Source organism: Lichenostomus cassidix, chromosome 25, assembly GCF_008360975.1.
Source record: "Lichenostomus cassidix isolate B80296 chromosome 25, HeHo_3.0, whole genome shotgun sequence".
NCBI lineage: Eukaryota > Metazoa > Chordata > Aves > Passeriformes > Meliphagidae > Lichenostomus > Lichenostomus cassidix.
In genome coordinates this window covers 685,026-691,025 of record NC_139505.1, presented here as the reverse complement: position 1 = coordinate 691,025, position 6,000 = coordinate 685,026, and positions in this window count along the sequence as shown.

Genomic DNA, 6,000 nt, shown 5'->3' with positions numbered 1-6,000 from the left:
CAGTGGCTGCCTCAAATCTGCCGTGAAAGTATTGCTTAAATTTAAAAAAACCCCTTGCACCAATTTAATTTTTCAACCATTTATTTTACCTCCACTGACAATAAAAGCAGAAAGGATCAAAGCCAAGCCCTTTTGTGGCTCGGGGTGCCCCTTCCATCAGCGCGCTTTGTTCGAAACACCCTCAAAGAAACCCTCATTTTGGTCAAGAGCCAATTATAAAAATTGGGTTGGGGGTTTGCTTAGCTTTAGAGGTGCAAAATTGTCATCACATCTGTAAAGCTACCAAATGGCCCTGCACAGGCGGCACAGGAGGCAGAGGGAGGGGAGGGTGTGGATGGAGGGGATGCTCAAAGGCCGTGCAGGAAGGCAGTTTCTCAGCTCAGGAATTAGCCCTCTGTCCTCATCCCTCCTGCACAGCACCATTTCCCCTTCCCCAGCCATGTGCAGCAGGTCCAGGGTTGGCTCCTCAGGAGCACAGCATGGGGTTTGCTTGCCTCCTGATCAACAGCTCGGTTGATCCCCACAGACACCCTGGGGGTCTCAGGGGGGAAAAGAGGTTCCACATGACCTCACAGAGATGCCCAAATCCCAGCAGCAGCACCAGGACAGCAGGAAGCTCCTGGACTAAGCTGACACAGGGCAACAGTGCTGCGAAGAGAGACCCAAAGCCATCCCTTCAGACTCACAGGTGGGCAGGGGGAGCTGGGTGGCTGCCCAAGAGCCCATGCCATGGCCATCCTCACTGCCAGGGCACAGGTGCCCCAAGTGGGTTGTTAACCTCCTTCATGTGCTGCAGGAGCACCCACAGCAACAACTCCCCCCAAGAACTGGCACAGGGCAGAGCCCAGGGTCCCCCTCCGTGCCCCAGCTGCCCCGGGGGCAGAGGAGCCCCAGTCGGGCCCATGCCGGCACATCGCCCCGCTCGACGTCACTGTGGGGGGACCTTGCCACGCTCGTCTGGCCGCTCTCTACCCATCTGCATCACAAAAGCCCCATTCTTGTGAACTTGGGCGACCTCCCGACCTCGCCAGCTCGGGGAGTGAATGGCTTTAGTCTGCCACGACCATCATGTCACTTTGATTAGTGCGTGAATAAACTCTCAATCCCGGGCTGGGGGAGGCAGGGCTGGCGGGAGCCGCTCAGCTCTTAGCCACAGGATCGGTACCCGCAGTCCTGCAGGAATCCCATACCCCGAGCAGCTTTGCCTCTCTGCCAGCTAAACCCCCCAACCCTGCCCTGCCCACACCCATCCCTACCTCACCACAACCTCTCCCACCTCTGTCACCTGCCCACAGAACCTTCACGGTGAGCAGAGTGGCCAAAATTAAATGTTTAGGATGCACAGGAGAACACGGTCAGTCTTCCTCTTTACCTCAGTGCCCAAAACTCAGGCAACATCTCCAAAAGCTTCAAGGGAAGCTCCGTGTGCAAGCATTGCCAGAGCAGACTGGGCTGGATCCACCCAAATGTCTCATCAGCACCTGGAGGGGTTTACAAAGAAACCTCTGAAACATTGGACTCTCCACAAATTGCACAGAGAAAGAGCAGCCACCTCTGCCCTGCCCAGGGCAGGATCACCTGAGCACACAGATGCTCTGGTCTGTGTGAGGCTCAGCCACGTTTCTGTGACAACAGGCAGCCAGTGCCACTCACCCAGAGGAGGGATGGCTGCTGTGGGGACAACTGGGTGCCCCAAGGATGCTTCCAGCTCAATCACATCCAGCAGCCATCACCAGCTCCACAGGAATTGCCATGCAACCCCCCCTCCACCAGTTTCACCTTAAAAATCAAGCATCATCTGGGGGATCAAAAATTCCAAATGCACTGATAGTAAGCTTTTAGGCAGGCAGACATTTGTGCTTTTGGGGGAAAACCTAGGGAATCTGGTCTTTCAGGAGGCCCTGAAATGCACCTCAATTCACAAGCCAACCTGCAGTATGGAACAAGCCTGAACCATCTGCTTTTGAGGAAAAGCTGAACTCCTGCACGTCCCTCCTGCTCGCTGCACGCACTACAATATCTAATAAACCCCGAGTTGCTCAACACCCATCAAACCTGCCAAAATATAACCATTTTAAGTCTAAAAATGCAAGATCTGTAGAAAAGGGTGAGGAAGACAGTAAATTAGGCCCTGCACGAAGGGCTCTACATGGGAAGCTAATGACCTTTTGTCTCTCCTGTCTGCAGACAGGCCTCATTTGCATGTATGCAGTTGGAATAATCTCGCCCATATTTCAAGCGTGTGGCTGCATCCCCGCGTCCTCCTCCAGAGAGGTTCCCTCCCGCTGTGCATGCCATTATCTGAGTGCAGCCACTTCAGGCTGCCTTTAAAGCCACCTAGACACCAGTCAGGCTTCTCCAGCCCCACAGGAGCCTCTCCCTGTGGAAGAGAAATAGAGGTTTGAGGCACCATATGTGGCAAAACTGAGAAGCCCTGATGTGGTATGGCTGGGGGGACACCCCGAGCTGTGAGACCCCAACAGCAGTGCCCACACCTCACCTCTGGGGAGCATCCCTGGGCTTTGGGGGAGCTGCTGCAAGTAACAGCCACCCTTCTCCTCTGAGGACAAAGGCTTTAGGCTGATCTCAGGTTTATAGAGTATAAACATTTTACCAGATCCCTCTGCTGCAAGCTGAAGTCCTGGCATGGCCTTTATTTGGTGCTCTGAGGATACTTTTGATGCAAATGCTGGAAGTGGAAAATCTGGGTGTCACTTGAGGTTTCTCCCTCCTTATGTTGCTTCGCCCCCCAAAGCCTGGAGGCCTCTCAGAGCTGGTTTAACAGCCCAAGTGTGATCCTGGCTGGAGGGCAGCTGATGTTTACTGGGGCCAGAGCAGCTCCTTGCAATGTCCACAAAACCAAAGCCCATCCAAGTGACTGCGCTAGCAGGGGATACCTTGCCCAGCAGAGCCAGTGGCAGTGCTTGGCTTCCCCAAGCCTCACCCACCTGCCTCAGAGAAGGATCAACCCAGCTCAGAGCAGCCTGGGCTGCAAGAACCAGAGCAATCCAACGCAGGTCCCCTGGAGCACCCTCTGTGCCAGGACCCCGCAACACTAAACATCGGTGTCTCCCCACTTCCTCCCCAGCCCTCTCCAAGGCTTTCAGCATTAAAGACAGAAACCTCTCCCACTGATGCCAAGATGCCCCTCCACCGAGCCCCGTCCCTGTGCCAGCCCCGGGCCGTGCGGGAGCACAGCGGCTCCGTTAACAATGCCTCCTCCCGCCTGGGCGCTGGGAAGGCAGAGCCGTGGCAAACACAAGCCCTCAGACAGGCAGAGCTGTCAATCCGGCCCCGATCTCTCAAAAGATTGATTAAGGACAAAAAAAAACAAACAAAAGAGAAAAGAGAACTTATGGGCATGAGCTGAGAGGCGGGGAAAGAGGGGAGGGGAAATGAGCCGGGCCAAGTTAAAATTCCGACAGAGAAGTTGCAGCTGAACTATAGAGTCTAGACAAGCATTCACAGCCCCGGCCCCGATTGTTATAGAGCCTCTATTGTCTTAATTAACCATTTTAGCTGCAATGGAAGCAGACAAACCTTTTCTTCTCCATCCCACCCCTCCTCTGCTGCACACTCATGCAGACAAACACCACCAAGTCAAGTGCTTTAATTTAAAAACCCCTCGGCATATCCACACACACCTTCTTTCGGGGCAGATCTTTGCAAAGTTCGTTGAGAAAATCACTCACCAAACAAGCAAGGGGAGAGGGGCGAGCTGGAGGTGGGGAAAAAAGAAATGCAAATCCTGACGCAACATGAATGGGAACAAATGGGTTGATTCTTTTAATCTCCTAATGTGCTTAATAAAGCATTATTGCAATGCAAATTTTATTTTAATGCTGTACATATTTTATTTGACATGCTGGTAATTTTAGTTGGCTGAACAATCCACCGCTTTGTTTTACTGAGTTATTTCTGTTTGGGGGGATATTTTTGAGGGTATCATGGGACCTCTGCCAACCGATACCCCCTGGGAATCTCTGCAGCACTCTCTTCAGAGGCTTAAGCTAAAAAAAAATAAAATAAATAAGAGGGCCAAATTCTCCTCTCATGACCCTGATAGAAATGCAAGAGCAATCCAGGAGAAAGTCTTACCCCCCCCCCCTCTGAACCCTCACGAGCCCCACAGCCACTTTTCACTCATCCCACATTGCCTTCCTGCCATTCCATCCCATCCCATCCCATTTGCACTGATTTAAAGGGTTCAGTGGGAAAAACCTGAGCAGCAAAAGGTTCCCCTTGCCAAGGACACCAGCATGAGGCTCTGCCCTGGGTGCCCAGGGAAGGTGCATCTATGCAGAGCCCTGCTGGTTCTGGGATGCTCCAGCCCAAACCAAAGGCAGGGCAGAGCCTTCCATCCCTGCATCCAGCCTTCTCTAGGGTGGGTTTGCGATTTGCCTGCTCAGGAGGGTGACTGCCCCTTCAAAAGGGGTTTGCATGAGGCATTCCCAGTCCCTGGCTCATGGTGTTATTAATATTGTCCCTTTCCCACCATAAACCAAAACCTGGCATCTCCACAGAAACACTGTAGAGCAGCACCAGCTTCCCTGAAAGAAATCAGGGGGTTACAAACATTTCAAGAGCAAACCTTGCCTTGAATGGGGGGAATCTGCCTCATTTTATGCCTGTGTTGACTGTGTCAAGGTACAAACCTGATTGCTAAAGAAAGAAATTAGTGACAATTATAATCATCGTGCTGGGCTGCAGCTCTCTAATAGAAAACTGTCACTTTGGAGGATAAATGCAGCTCAGGAGCTCTGTGTGTGTGTGCAAGCCTGGGAGCGCTCCCGAGTCCACTCAGAAAGGGGTTTTTTTCAGGACAGAGCTGAACAAAAAATAAGCTTCCCGCATGTCAGAAGAAGTTTATATTTTAAATAAAGAATGAGATTTTTACAATGAGGGTGGGGAGGCCCTGGCACAGGGTGCCCAGAGAAGCCATGGCTGCCGCAGCCCTGGAAGTGTCCAAGACCAGGATGGACAGGGCTTGGAGCACCCAGGGGTAGTGGAAGGTTTCCCTGCCCATGGCAGGGGGTGGAATGAGATGGGTTTTAAGGCCCTTTCCAACTCACACCATTCCATGATTCTACGTGGTGAGCCCAGGGATTGCTCTTCTCCCCCATGAGATGAGCTGAAGCACTTTAGGAGACATGATGTGTAGGTGGAAAAGCACAGAAAGGGGATGCAAAAGCCTTCATCAAATGAACTTGTGAGGTCCCAGAGCTGGAGATCCATAGCAGAGTCTACAACGCTTTCCCATGTCACTGAACTCCTCCTGCCACAGCATCTGGTCAGGGCAGGTAGAAGCACAGCTCCAATGGTGAGGATGGGGCAGAGAAGAGATCCAAATCTTTTGCAAAGAGCTTGAGTGCAGAGAGAGAATTCCTTGCTGCAAGCCTGGAAATCCAGACCTCAAATCTGTGGCAGCAGATCTGGGAGAAGTCAGAAGATCTCCTTATCCTTCAGCCAGGCCTACAAGTGCCCAAGACTTTGCAGCAGAATTGTGGAAATCAGAGGCACAAAGGGGGTCAGTGTTCCTCCCCTCACTCTGGTGAGCTGGGATCCCTCTGCAGCCAACTGCAGCAGTTCAGAGATATATCAGGAAGCCTTTCAGTGCCTGATCACCAGCAGGGAATGGCTGCAGGAAGGATTAAGGGGATTAACGTGGTCCAGGAGCTACTTCCCAGAGATTTGCCACATCAGAGAAAGCTGGTCTGCAGTGCAGGAGGGCCAAGCAGGGACCCTTGCCCTCAGTGAGGGAGCAGGGAGTTTGAGAGTCAAAAGAGATCCAAAATACATCTTGCCCTGTAATGGTCCTCCCTCAAGACCTGCCACAGCTACTCAAAGCCACTAAGCTGCCACTGGTGACCCCAGGATGCAAAGAATGGCATTTCTGGGAAGAAAAAAAGGAGTTCCATCTACCCATGTTCACAGCCAGGTCTGCAAACTCCTGAATTCCCACACACTTCATTCCTACAGGAACAAGCACCACAGAGACTC